This window comes from Triticum aestivum, chromosome 3B (assembly GCF_018294505.1).
Source record: "Triticum aestivum cultivar Chinese Spring chromosome 3B, IWGSC CS RefSeq v2.1, whole genome shotgun sequence".
Lineage (NCBI taxonomy): Eukaryota > Viridiplantae > Streptophyta > Magnoliopsida > Poales > Poaceae > Triticum > Triticum aestivum.
The window spans coordinates 717,646,855-717,662,755 of NC_057801.1; positions in this window are offsets into that span (position 1 = coordinate 717,646,855).

A 15,901-nucleotide genomic window follows, 5' to 3' on the forward strand; every position below is an offset into this window, starting at 1 on the left:
ATCTTAGCAACGAAATAACTTGCCTTTGGATCTGTGATAGAAGGTGTACCCAATAGTTACCTTTGGGTATTCTATGAAGACGCACTTCTCCAATTTGGGTTCGAGCTTGTAAGGTTGAAAACCTTTTTCATATAAGCATCGCAACTCCAAATTTTAAGAAACGACAACTTAGGTTTACTGCTAAACCATAGTTCATACGGTGTCGTCTCAACGGATTTAGATGGTGCCCTTTTAACGTGAATGCAGCTGTCTCTAATGCATAACCCCAAAACGATAATGGTAAATCAGTAAGAGACATCATAGATCGCACCATATCCAATAAAGTGCGGTTACGACGTTCGGACACACCATAACGTTGTGGTGTTCCAGGTGGCGTGAGCTGTGAAACTATTCCACATTGTTTTAATTGAAGACCAAACTCGTAACTCAAATATTCGTCTCCGCGATCAGATTGCAGAAACTTTATTTTCTTGTTATGATGATTTTTACACTTCACTCAGAAATTCTTTGAACCTTTCAACTATTTCAGACTTATGTTTCTCATATCTGCTCAAATCATCTTGTGAAGGTCAGAAAAATAACGATACTTGCCACGAGCATCAACACTCATTGGATCGCATACATCGGTATGTATTATTTCCAATAAGTTAGTAGCTTGTTCCATCGTTCCGGAGAACGGAGTTTTAGTCATCTTGCCCAAAAGGCACGGTTTGCTAGCATCAAGTGATTCATAACCAAGTGATTCCGAAAATCCATCTTTATGGAGTTTCTTCATGCGCTTTACACCGATATGACCCAAACGGCAATGCCACAAATAAGTTGCACTATCATTATTAACTTTGCATCTTTTGGCATCAATATTATGAATATGTGTATCACTATGATCGAGATCCAACAAACTATTTTCATTGGGTGTATAACCATCGAAGGTCCTATTCATGTAAACAGAATAACAATTATTCTCTAACTTTAAATGAATAACCGTATCGCAATAAACACGATCAAATCATGTTCATGCTCAACACAAATGCCAAATAACATTTATTTAGGTTTAACACTAATCCCGAAAGTATAGGGAGTGTGCGATGATGATCATATCAATCTTGGAACTACTTCCATCACTCATCGTCACTTCCCCTTCAACTAGTCTCTGTTTATTCTGTAACTCCTGTTTCGAGTTACTAATCTTAGTAACCGAACAAGTATCAAATACTCAGGGGCTACTATAAACACTAGTAAGACACACATCAATAACCTGTATATCAAACATACCCTTGTTCACTTTGCCATCCTTCTTATCCACCAAATATTTGGAGTAATTCCACTTCCAGTGACCATTTCCTTTGCAGTAGAGTTTCAGGCTTAGGTCCAGCTTTGGGCTTCTTCACGGGAGTGACAACTTGTTTTCCATTCTACTTGAAGTTTCCCTTTCTTCCCCTTTGCTTAAAACTAGTGGTCTTGTCAATCATCAACACTTGATGCTCTTTCTTGATTTCTACCTTCGTCGATTTCAACATCACGAAGAGCTCGGGAATTGTTTTCGTCATCCCTTGCATACTGTAGTTCATCACAAAGTTCTACTAACTTGGTGATGGTGACTAGAGAACTCTGTCAATCACTATCTTATCTGGAAGATTAACTCCCACTTGATTCAAGCGATTGTAGTACCCAGACAATCTGAGCACATGCTCACTAGTTGAGCGATTCTCCTCCATCTTTTAGCTATAGAACTTGTTGGAGACTTCATATCTCTCAACTCGGGTATTTGCTTGAAATATTAACTTCAACTCCTGGAACATCTCATATGGTCCATGACGTTCAAAACGTCTTTGAAGTCCCGATTCTAAGCCGTTAAGCATGGTGCACTAAACTATCAAGTAGTCATCATATTGAGCTAGCCAAACGTTCATAACATCTGCATCTGCTCCTGCAATAGGTCTGTCACCTAGCGGTGCATTAAGGACATAATTCTTCTGTGCAGCAATGAGGATAAACCTCAGATCACGGATCCAATCCGCATCATTGCTACTAACATCTTTCAACACAATTTTCTCTAGGAACATATCAAAATAAACATATGAAAGCAACAACGCAAGCTATTGATCTACAACATAATTTGCAAAATACTACCAGGACTAAGTTCATGATAAATTTAAGTTCAATTAATCATATTACTTAAGAACTCCCACTTAGATAGACATCCCTCTTATCCTCTAAGTGATCACGTGATCCATATCAACTACACCATGTCCGATCATCACGTGAGATGGAGTAGTTTCAACGGTGAACATCAATATGTTGATCATATCTACTATATGATTCACGCTCGACCTTTCAGTCTCCGTGTTCCGAGGCCATATCTGTATATGCTAGGCTCGTCAAGTTTAACCTGAGTATTCCGCGTGTGCAACTGTTTTGCACCCGTTGTATTTCAACGTAGAGCCTATCACACCCGATCATCACGTGGTGTCTCAGCACGAAGAACTTTCGCAACGGTGCATACTCAGGGAGAACACTTCTTGATAATTAGTGAGAGATCATCTTATAATGCTACCATCAAACAAAACAGAATAAGATGTATAACAGATAAACATCACATGCAATCAAAATATGTGACATGATATGTCCATGATCATCTTGCGCCTTTGATCTCCATCTCCGAAGTACTGTCATGATCTCTATCGTTACCGGCACGACACCATGATCTTCATCATCTTGATCTATATCAATGTGTCGTCACATGGTCGTCTTGCCAACTATTGCTCTTGCAACTATTGCTATCGCATAGAGATAAAGTAAAGCAATTATTTGGCACTTGCATCTTATGCAACAAAGAGACAACCATAGGGCTTCTGCAGTTGCCGATAACTTCGGTTACAAAACATGATCATCTCATACAATAAAATATAGCATCACGTCTTGACCATATCACATCACAACATGCCCTGCAAAAACAAGTTAGACGTCCTCTACTTTGTTGTTGCAAATTTTACGTGGCTGCTACGGGCTTAGCAAGAACCGTTCTTACCTACGCATCAAAACCACAATGATAGTTCGTCAAGTTAGTGTTGTTTTAACCTTCGCAAGGACCGGGTGTAGCCACACTCGATTCAGCTAAAGTGAGAGAGACAGACACCCGCCAGCCACCTTTAAGCATGAGTGCTCGTAACGGTGAAACCAGTCTCGCGTAAGCGTACGCGTAATGTCAGTCCGGGCCGCTTCATCTCACAGTACCGCCGAACCAAAGTATGACATGCTGGTAAGCAGTATGACTTGTATCGCCCACAACTCACTTGCGTTCTACTCGTGCATATAACATCAACGCATAAAACCTAGGCTCGGATGCCACTGTTGGGGAACGTAGTAATTTCAAAAAATTTCATACGTACACGCAAGATCATGGTGATGACATAGCAACGAGAGGGGAGAGTGTTGTCCACATACCCTCGTAGACCGTAAGCGGAAGCGTTTTGACAACGCGGTTGATGTAGTCGTACGTCTTCACGATCCGACCGATCCAGGTACCGAACGTACGGCACCTCCGAGTTCAGCGCACGTTCAACTCGATGACGATCCCCGGGCTCCGATCCAGCAAAGCTTCGGGGATGAGTTCCATCAGCACGACGGCGTGGTGACGATGATGATGCTCTACCCGCGTAGGGCTTCGCCTAAACTCCGCGACGATATGATCGAGGTGGAATATGGTGGAGGGGGGCACCGCACACGGCTAAGGAACGATCCGTAGATCAACTTGTGTTCTTATGCCTAGAGGTGCCCCCTGCCCCCGTATATAATGGAGCAAGGGGGAGGGGGCGGCCGGCCTAGGAGGGGCGCGCCAAGGGGAGTCCTACTCCCACCGGAAGTAGGACTCCCTCCTTCCTTGTTGGAGTAGGAGAAGGGGGGAAAGAGGGGGAGAGGAGGAAGGAAAAGGGGGGGGGGGGCGCACCCCTTGTCCAATTCGGACCAGAGGGGGGCTGCGCGCCTCCTTCCTTTCGGCCTCTCTCCTCTATTCCCGTATGGCCCAATAAGGCCCATATACTCCCCGGCGAATTCCCGTAACTCTCCGGTACTCCGAAAAATACCCGAATCACTCGGAACCTTTCCGAAGTCCGAATATAGTCGTCCAATATATCGATCTTTACGTCTCGACCATTTCGAGACTCCTCGTCATGTCCCCGATCTCATCCGGGACTCCGAACTCCTTCGGTACATCAAAACTCATAAACTCATAATATAACTGTCATCGAAACCTTAAGCGTGCGGACCCTACGGGTTCCAGAACAATGTAGACATGACCTAGAACTATTCTTGGTAAATAACCAATAGCGGAACCTGGATGCTCATGTTGGCTCCTACATATTCTGCGAAGATCTTTATCGGTCAAACCGCATAACAACATACGTTGTTCCCTTTGTCATCGGTATGTTACTTGCCCGAGATTCGATCGTCGGTATCCAATACCTAGTTGAATCTCGTTATTGGAAAGTATCTTTACTCGTTACATAATGCATCATCCCGCAACTAACTCATTAGTCACATTGCTTGCAAGGCTTATAGTGATGTGCATTACCGAGAGGGCCCAGAGATACCTTTCCGACAATCGGAGTGACAAATCCTAATCTCGAAATACGCCAACTCAACATGTACCTTTGGAGACACCTGTAGCACTCCTTTATAATCACCCAGTTACGTTGTGACGTTTGGTAGCACCCAAAGTGTTCCTCCGGTAAATGGGAGTTGCATAATCTCATAGTTATAGGAACATGTATAAGTCATGAAGAAAGCAATAGCAATATACTAAACGATCAAGTGCTAGGCTAACGGAATGGGTCATGTCAATCACATCATTCTCCTAATGATGTGATCCCGTTAATCAAATGACAACACATGTCTATGGTTAGGAAACATAACCATCTTTGATTAATGAGCTAGTCAAGTAGAGGCATACTAGTGACACTATGTTTGTCTATGTATTCACACATGTATTATGTTTCCAGTTAATACAATTCTAGCATGAATAATAAACATTTATCATGAAATAAGGAAATAAATAATAACTTTATTATTGCCTCTAGGGCATATTTCCTTCAGTATGGGGATACTGAAGATCGAATCTTGGGCAAGTAACATACCGATAGACAAAGGGAATTGTATATGGGATTGATTGAATCCCCGACATCGTGGTTCATCCGATGAGATCATCGTGGAACATGTGGGAGCCAATATGGGTATCCAGATCCCGCTATTGGTTATTGGCCGAGAGGTGTCTCGGTCATGTCTGCATGGTTCCCGAACCCGTAGGGTCTACACACTTAAGGTTCGGTGACGCTAGAGTTGTTATGGGAAATAGTATGTGGTTACGGAAGGTTGTTCGGAGTCCCGGATGAGATCCCGGACGTGACGAGGAACTCTGAAATGGTCCGGAGGTGAAGATCAATATATTGGACGAAGTGTATTGGAGTCTGAAATTGTTCCGGGGGTACCGGGTGACGACCAGCGTGTCCAAAAGGGGTTTCGGAGGCCCCAACAAGCGTTGGGGGGCCTTATGGGCCAAGGAGATGGGGGCACATAAGCCCACTAAGGGGCTGTGCGCCCCTACCACCCCATCTCACGTAACCTGGAGAGGTGGGGGCACCTCCCCTAGGGCAGCCGCCCCTCCCGGCTTGGGGGGCAAGTTTCCAAGGGGTGGGGGCGCCCAAACCCATCTAGGGTTTCACCTATGGCCGCCGCCCCTCCCATAGGGAAACCCTAGGGCGCCTCCTCCTCCCCTGTTCCCCCTATATATAGTGAGGTAGAGAGAGGGCAACCACACCCTTCCCTTCGTGCAGCCCCTCCCTCCTCCAACACCTCCTCCTCTGTAGTGCCTGGCAAAGCCCTGCAGGAGAACCACAAGCTCCACCACCACGCCATCGTGCTGCCGGAGCTCTCCCACAACTTCTCCTCTCCCCTTGCTGGATCAAGAAGGAGGAGACATCCCCGGGCTGTACGTGTGTTGAACGCGGAGGCGCCGTCCGTTCGGCGCTAGATCGGATCTTCCGCAATTTGAATCACCGCGAGTACAACTCCATGAACCACGTTCTTGTAATGCTTCCGCTTAGCGATCTTCAAGGGTATGAAGATGCAATCCCGTCTCTCTCTCGTTGCTAGCATCTCCTAGATTGATCTTGGTGACATGTAGGAAAATTTTGAATTATTGCTACGTTCCCCAACAGATTTGTATTATGAGTTTATGCGATTTGATGACCGAAGATTGTTCAGAGTCCCGAATGAGATCGCGGACATGACGAGCAGTCTCGAAATGGTCGAGACATAAAGATTCATATATTGGAAGGCTACATTCAGACATCGGAATGGTTCGGGTCATTTCGGAGTACCGGGGGTTACCGGAACCCCCCCTCCCCGGGAAGTTATTGGGCCTCATGGGCCTTAGTGGAGAAGAGAGATGCCGGCTAGGAGGTGGCGCGCACCCCCCTTGCCCCAATCCGAATTGGACAAGGGGAGGGGGCGGCGCCCCCCTCCTTCCTTCTCTCCTCCTCCTCTTTCCCCCCTTCTCCCACTTGGAATATGAAAGGGGGGGGTGAATCTTACTAGGTTTGGAGTCCTAGTAGGACTCCCCCCCACGACGCGCCTCCCTGATATGTCTCCAACGTATCTATAATTTTTGATTGTTCCATGCTATTATATTACCCCTTTTGGATGTTTATGGGCTTTATTTTACACATTTATGTCATTTTTGGGACTAACGTACTAACGGGAGGCCCAGCCCATATTGCTGTTTTTTGCCTATTTCAGTATTTCGAAGAGAAGGAATATCAAACGGAGTCCAAACGGAATAAAACCTTCGGGAGCATAATTTTTGGAACAAACGTGATCCAGAGGACTTGGTGTGCAAGCCAAGAAGCAGCCGAGGCGGCCACGAGGGTGGAGGGCGCGCCCACCCCTACAGGGCGTGCCCCCTATCTCGTGGGCCCCTCGGGCGGCCACCGACCTACTTCTTCCTCCTATATATACCCACGTACCCCGAAAACATCCAGGGAGCCAACGAAAAACAATTTCCACCGCCGTAACCTTCTGTATCCGCGAGATCCCATCTTGGAGCCTTCGCCGGCGCTCCGTCGGAGGGGGAATCGACCATGGAGGGCTTCTACATCAACACCATAGCCCCTCCAATGAGTTGTGAGTAGTTTACCACAGACCTTTGGGTCCATAGTTATTAGCTAGATGGCTTCTTCTCTCTTTTTGGATCTCAATACCATGTTCTCCCCCTCTCTTGTGGAGATCTATTCGATGTAACTCTTTTTGCGGTGTGTTTGTCGAGATCCGATGAATTGTGGGTTTATGATCAAGTTTATCTATGAGAAATATTTGAATCTCCTCTGAATTCTTTTATGTATGATTGAGTTATCTTTGCAAGTCTCTTCGAATTATCAGTTTGGTTTGGCCTACTAGATTGATCTTTCTTGCCATGGGAGAAGTGCTTAGCTTTGGGTTCAATCTTGCGGTGTCCTTACCCAGTGACAATAGGGGTTGCAAGGCACGTATTGTATTGTTGCCATCGATGATAAAAAGGTGGGGTTTATATCATATTGCATGAGTTTATCCCTCTACATCATGTCATCTTCCTTAATGCGTTAGTCTGTTCTTATGAACTTAATACTCTAGGTGCATGCTGGATAGCAGTCGATGTGTGGAGTAATAGTAGTAGATGCAGGCAGGAGTTGGTCTACTTGTCACGGACGTGATGCCTATATACATGATCATGGCTAGATAATTTCATAATTATTCGCTTTTCTATCAATTGCCCGACAGTAATTTGTTCACCCACCGTAATACTTATGATATCTTGAGGGAAGCCACTAGTCAAACCTATGACCCCCGGGTCTATGTTTTGTCATATAAGCTTTCAATCTACTTTTATTTGCATCTTTACTTTTCCAATCTATATTTATCTTATCATACTATCTCTATTAGGTCTTTGCCGTCCGCCATCCGCGGCTGACGGCAAAGGTCTTTGCCGTCCGCCATCCATGCCTTTGCCGTCGGCCGTGGCTGATGGCAAAGTAGCAGATTCCTGTAGTGAATACCAAAAATATATTTATCTTATCATACTATCTCTATTAGGTCTCACTTTCGCAAGTGGCCATGAAGGGATTGACAACCCCTTTATTGCTTTGGTTGCGAGTTCTTTATTTGTTTGTGTAGGTGTGTGGGACTTTTGAAGAGCCTCCTACTGGATTGATACCTTAGTTCTCAAAAACCGAGGGAAATACTTACGCTACTATTGCTGCATCACCCTTTCCTCTTCAAGGAAAACCAACGCAAGCTCAAGACGTAGCAAGAAGGATTTCTGGCACCGTTGCCGGGGAGGTCTTCGCTCAAGTCAAGACATACCAAGTACCCATCACAAACTCATCTCCCTCGCATTTACATTATTTTCCATTTGCCTCTCGTTTTCCTCCCCCCCACTTCACCCTTGCCGTTTTATTTGCCCTCTCTTTCCCAACCTCTCTCTCTTTCGCTTGCCTTTTTCTATTTGCTTGTGTGTTGGATTACTTATTGCCATGGCGCAAGATAATACCAAATTGTGTGATTTCTCCAATACCAATAATAATGATTTCCTTAGTACTCCGATTGCTCCTCTTAAGGATGTTGAGTCTTGTGAAATCAATACTGCTTTTTTGAATCTTCTTATGAAATATCAATTCGCCGGCCTTCCTAGTGAAGATGTCGCTACCCATCTAAAAAACTTTGTTCATTTGTGTGATATGCAAAAGAAGAAATATACAGATAATGATATTGTTAAATTGAAGTTATTTCCGTTTTTTTCACTTAGAGATCGTGCTAAAGTATGGTTTTCGTCTTTGCTAAAAATAGTATTGATTCCTGGAACAAGTGCAAAGATGCTTTTATCTCTAAGTATTTTCCTCCCTCTAAGATCATCACTCTTAGGAACGATATTATGAATTTTAAACAGCTTGATCATGAGCATGTTGCCCAATCTTGGGAAAGAATGAAATTGATGATTCGCAATTGCCCTACTCATGGTTTGAATTTATGGATGATCATACAAAAATTTTATGCCGGTTTGAACTTTGCTTCTAGAAATCTTTTAGATTCGGCCGCGGGAGGCACATTTATGGAAATCACTTTAGGAGATGCTACAAAAATTCTTGATAATATTATGGCTAATTATTCTCAATGGCACACCGAAAGATCTACTAGTAAAAAAGTGCATGCTATAGAAGAAATTAATGTTTTGAGTGGAAAGATGGATGAACTTATGAAATTGTTTGCTACTAAGAATGCTCCTCTTGATCCCAACCCAATGATATGCCTTTGTCTACTTTGATTGAGAATAATAATGAATCTATGGATGTGAATTTTGTTGGTAGGAATAGTTTTGGAAACAATGCTTATAGAGGAAACTTTAATCCTTGACCGTTCCCTAGTAATTCCTCTAATAACTATGGAAATTCCTACAACAATTCTTATGGTAATTTTAATAAGATACCCTCTAATTTTGAGAATAGTGTGAAATAATTTATGATTTCTCAAAAGAGTTTTAATGCTTTGATTGAAGAAAAGTTTCTCAAAGTTGACGACTTGGCTAGGAACGTTGATAGACTTTCGCTTGATGTTGATTCTCTTAAACTTAGATCTACTCCCCCTAAGCATGATATCAATGAGTCTCTCAAAGCCATGAGAATTTCCATTGATGAGTGCAAGGAAAGAACCGCTAGATTGCGTGCTAAGAAAGATTGCTTTGTAAAGGCGTGTTCTTCTAGTTTCCGTGAAAATAATGATGAAGATCTTAAAGTTATTGATGTGTCCCCTATTAGATCTTTGTTTTGCAATATGAATCTTAATAATAATGGGACTGGAGATGAGTCAACTTTAGTTAGAAGGCGTCCCAATAATTTGGAGTTTTTAGATCTTGATGCTAAATTTGGTAAAAGTGGGATTGGAGAGGTCATGACTTTAAATAGCATTGAACCCACTATCTCGGATTTCAAGGAATTTGATTATGATAATTGTTCTTTAGAATGTTGTATTTCCTTGTTGCAATCCGTTGTTAATTCTCCTCATGCTTATAGTCAAAATAAAGCTTTTACCAAACATATTGTTGATGCCTTGATGCAATCTTATGATGAAAAACTTAATTTGGAAGTTTCTATACCTAGAAAACTTAATGATGAGTGGGAACCTACTATAAAGATTAAAATTAAAGATCATGAGTGTTTTGCTTTGTGTGATTTGGGTGCTAGTGTTTCCACGATTCCGAAAACTTTATGCGATATTCTAGGTTTCCATGATCTTGATGATTGCTCTTTAAATTTGCACCTTGCGGATTCCACCATTAAAAAGCCAATGGGAAGGATCAATGATGTTCTCATTGTTGCAAATAGAAATTTGGTGCCCATAGATTTTATCGTTCTTGATATAGATTGCAATCTTTCTTGCCCTATTATTCTTGGTAGAATTTTCCTTAGAACGATTGGCGCGATCATTGATATGAAGGAAGGGAATATTAGATTCCAATTTCCATTAAGGAAAGGCATGGAGCACTTTCCAAGAAAGAAAATTAAATTACCTTATGAATCTATCATGCGAGCTACTTATGAATTGAGTGCCAAAGATGGCACTACTTACATCTATCTTCACTTTTATGCCTAGCTAGGGGCGTTAAATGATAGCGCTAGTTGGGAGGCAACCCAATTTTATTTGTGTTTTTTGTTTTTGTTTCTGTTTAGTAATAAATTTTGCATCTACCTTCTGTTTAGATGTGTTTTATGTTTTAATTAGTGTTTGTGCCAAGTAGAACCTATAGGATGGTGATAGTTGATTTGATTCTGCTGAAAAACAGAAACTTTGCATGCACGAAATTAGTTTTGTTAAATCACAGAAACATGATTTTGCATTGATTATTTTTTCGTAGATCAATAGACAAATTATCCAGGACTTCCTATTTTGGTAGGATTTTTAGACTTCCATAAGTTTGCGTTAGTTACAGATTGCTACAAACTGTTCTGTTTTTGACAGATTCTATTTTTCGTGTGTTGTTTGCTTATTTTGATGCATCTATGGCTAGTATTAAGTTGTATGAACCATAGAGAACTTGAAATACAGTAGGTTTAACACCAATATAAATAAATAATGAGTTCATTACAGTACCTTATGTGGTGGTTTTGTTTTCTTTCACTAACGGAGCTTATGAGATTTCCTGTTGAGTTTTGTGTTGTAAAGTTTTCATGTTTTGGGTAAAGATTTGATGGACTATGGAATAAGGAGTGGCAAAAGCTTAAGCTTGGGGTGCCATGATATTCAAGAGTAGCCAAAAGCCTAAACTTGGGGATGCCCCGGGAAGGCATCCCCTCTTTCGTCTTTGTTCATTGGTAACTTTACTTGGAGCTATATTTTTATTCGCCACATGATATGTGTTTTGCTTGGAGCGTCGTGTATGATATTAGTATTTGATTTTTAGTTTACCACAATCATCCTTGATGTACACACCTTTTGGGAGAAGCCCACTTGATTGAAATTTATTAGAATACTCTATGTGCTTCACTTGTATCTTTTGAGCTAGATAGTTTTGCTCTAGTGCTTCACTTATACCTTTTAGAGCACGGCGGTGGCTTAATTTTGTAGAAATTGCCAGTCTCTTATGCTTCACTTATATTATTTTGAGAGTATTTTAGAACAGCATGGTATTTTCTATGGTTATAAAATTCGTCCTAGAATGGTAGGCATCCAAGTTGGGTATAATAAAAACTATCATAGGAGGTGAATTGGATGCTATGATCAATTTGATACTTGATAATTGTTTTGAGATATGGAGGTAGTGATATTAAAGTCATGCTAGTTGGGTGATTATGAATTTAAAAAATGATTGTGTTGAAGTTAGCAAGTCCCGTAGCATGCACGTATGGTTAAAATTGTGTAACAAATTTGGAACATGAAGTGTCCTTGGATTGTGCATCCTTATGAGTGGTGGTCGGGGACAAGCGATGGTCTTTTACTACCAATCTATCCCTCTAGGAGCATGCACATAGTGCTTGGTTTTTGATGACTTCTAAATTTTGCAATAAGTATATGAGTTCTTTTGACTAATGTTGAGTCCATGGATTATACACAGTTTTACCTTTCCATCATTGCTAGCCTCTTAGGTACCGTGCATTGCCCTTTCTCACCTTGAGAGTTGGTGCAAACTTCGCCAGTGCATCCAAACCCCGTGATATGATACGCTCTATCACACATAAACCTCCTTATATCTTCCTCAAAACAGCCACCATACCTACCTATTATGGCATTTCCATAGCCATTCCGAGATATATTGCCATGCAACTTTCCACCGTTTCGTTTATCATCATGACACGCATTACTATTGTCATATTGCCATTGCATGATCATGTAGTTGACATCGTATTTGTGGCAAAGCCACCATGCATAATTTTTCATACATGTCACTCTTGATTCATTGCACCATCCCGGTACACCGCCGGAGGCATTCATATAGAGTCATATCTTGTTCTAGTTTTGAGTTGTAATTCATGTGTTGTAAATCAATAAAAGTGTGATGATCATCATTATTAGAGCATTGTCCCCAAAAAGGAAAAAAAGAAAAAAAGAAGAAAGGCCAAAAAGAAAAAAAAAGAAAGGCCCAAAATAAAATAAAATAAAATAAAATAAAATAAAAGGGGCAATGTTACTATCTCTTTTTCCACACTTGTGCTTCAAAGTAGCACCATGTCCTTCATATAGCGAGTCTCATATATTGTGCTTCAAAGTAGCACCATGTTCTTCATATAGCGAGTCTCATATGTTGTCACTTTCTTATACTAGTGGGAATTTTTCATTATAGAACTTGGCTTGTATATTCCTACGATGGGCTTCCTCAAAATGCCCTAGGTCTTCGTGAGCAAGCAAGTTGGATGCACAACCACTTAGTTTCTTTTGTTGAGCTTTCATTCATTTATAGCTCTAGTGCATCCGTTGCATGGCAATCCCTACTCCTCATCTTGACATAAATTGATGGGCATCTCCATAGCCCATTGATTATCCTCGTCAATGTGAGACTTTCTCCTTTTTTTGTCTTCTCCACACAATCCCCATCATCATATTCTAATCCACCCATAGTGCTATATCCATGGCTCACGCTCATGTATTGCATGAAAGTTGAAAAAGTTTGAGATTATTTAAGTACGAAACAATTGCTTGGCTTGTCATCGGGGGTGTAGAATTTGGGAAAATTTTTGTGTGACGAAAATGAAGCATAGCCTAACTATATGATTTTGTAGGGATGAACTTTCTTTAGCCATGTTATTTTGAGAAGACATGATTGCTTTTATTAGTATGCTTGAAGTATTACTATTTCTTATGTCAATATGAACTTTTATTTTGAATCATTTGGATCTGAACATTCATGCCACAATAAAGAAAATTACATTGAGAATTATGCTAGGTAGCATTCCACATCAAAAATTCTGTTTTTATCATTTACCTACTCGAGGACGAGCAGGAATTAAGCTTGGGATGCTTGATACGTCTCCAACGTATCTATAATTTTTATTGTTCCATGCTATTATATTACCCCTTTTGGATGTTTATGGGCTTTGTTTTACACATTTATATCATTTTTGGGACTAACCTACTAACCGGAGGCCCAACCCGTATTGCTGTTTTTTTTGCCTATTTCAGTATTTCGAAGAAAAGGAATATCAAACGGAGTCCAAACGGAATGAAACCTTCGGGAGCGTGATTTTTGGAACAAACGTGATCCAGAGGACTTGGAGTGCAACCCAAGAAGCATCCGAGGTGGCCACGAGGGTGGAGGGCGTGCCCACCCCTATAGGGCGCGCCCCCTATCTCATGGGCCCCTCGGGCGGCCACCGACCTACTTCTTCCTCCTATATATACCCATGTACCCCGAAAACATCCAGGGAGCCAACGAAAAACAATTTCCACCGCCGTAACCTTATGTATCCACGAGATCCCATCTTGGAGCCTTCGCCGGTGTTCCGCCGGAGGGGGAATCGACCATGGAGGGCTTCTACATCAACACCATAGCCCCTCCGATGAGTTGTGAGTAGTTTACCATAGGCCTTCGGGTCCATAGTTATTATCTAGATGGCTTCTTCTCTCTTTTTGGATCTCAATGCCATGTTCCCCCCGTCTCTCATGGAGATCTATTCGATGTAACTCTTTTTGCGGTGTGTTTGTTGAGATCCAATGAATTGTGGGTTTATGATCAAGTTTATCTATGAGAAATATTTGAATCTCCTCTGAATTCTTTTATGTATGATTGGGTTATCTTTGAGAGTCTCTTTGAATTATCAGTTTGGTTTGGCCTACTAGATTGATCTTTCTTGCCATGGGAGAAGTGCTTAGCTTTGGGTTCAACCTTGCGGTGTCCTTACCCAGTGACAATAGGGGTTGCAAGGCATGTATTGTATTGTTGCCATCGAGGATAAAAAGGTGGGGTTTATATCATATTGCATGAGTTTATCCCTCTACATCATGTCATCTTTCTTAATGCATTACTCTGTTCTTATGAACTTAATACTCTAGATGCATGCTGGATAGCGGTCGATGTGTGGAGTAATAGTAGTAGATGCAGGAAGGATTTGGTCTACTTGTCACAGACATGATGCCTATATACATGATCATTCCTAGATAATCTCATAATTGTTCGCTTTTCTATCAATTGCTCGACAGTAACTTGTTCACCCACCGTAATACTTATGCTATCTTGAGAGAAGCCACTAGTAAAACCTATGGCCCCTAGGTCTATCTTTTATCATATAAGCTTTCAATCTACTTTTATTTGCATCTTTACTTTTCCAATCTATATTATAAAATACCAAAAATATATTTATCTTATCATACTATCTCTATCAGATCTCTCTTTTGCAAGTGGCCATGAAGGGATTGACAACCCCTTTATTGTGTTGGTTACGAGTTCTTTGTTTGTTTGTGTAGGTGCGTGGGACTTTTGAAAAACTGAGGGAAATACTTACGCTACTATTGCTGCATCACCCTTTCCTCTTCAAGTAAAACCTACACAAGGTCAAGACGTAGCACTCCCCCTTGGCCAGCCTCCTCCTCCCCCTCCTTTATATACGTGGGGAAGGGGGCACCGTAGGACACACAAGTTGATCTTTTAGCCGTGTGCGGTGCGCCGTTTCCCCCCTCCATAGTTACACACCTCGGTCATATTGTTGTAGTGCTTAGGCGAAGCCCTGCATCGGTAACTTCATCATCACCATCACCATGCCGTCGTGCTGAAGAAACTCTACCTTGGCCTCAACTGGATCAAGAGTACGAGGGACGTCATCGAGCTGAACGTGTGTTGAATGCAGAGGTGTCGTACGTTCGGTACTTGGATTGGTTGGATCGCGAAGACGTTCGACTACATCAACCGCGTTATTGAAATGCTTCCGCTTTCGGTCTACGAGGGTACGTGGACACACTCTCCCCTCTCGTTGCTATGCATCACCTAGATATATCTTGCGTGATCGTAGGATTTTTTTTTAAATTACCGCGTTCCCCAATAGGAAATGCTTCGCACCTTCGACAGGTATTCTGTCTACCACCTGGGGCTTCAGAGGCGGCTGGCTGCTTGAAGCAGCTCTAGCACCTTTAGGGCCTTTCCTGTCCGGTCTCCTCCTTTGCTTCTTGGCAGGTGGCAGTAGTGATCCGACCATACCTTCCCTAACCACCACCGCCAGTGTCGTCGGGCTAATCAGTGGACGGCCCTCGGGTTGTTGCTGGGTAAAGGCGACATTTAGAGGCATCTCCTGCGAGGATCACTTGAAGAGAGACTTTTTGCATTCTGCCTTAGGACGTTCCGGCTCTGGCAAATCAGGCAGCATCAAGTCATCATCTCCACGCTCATAGCCTGAGT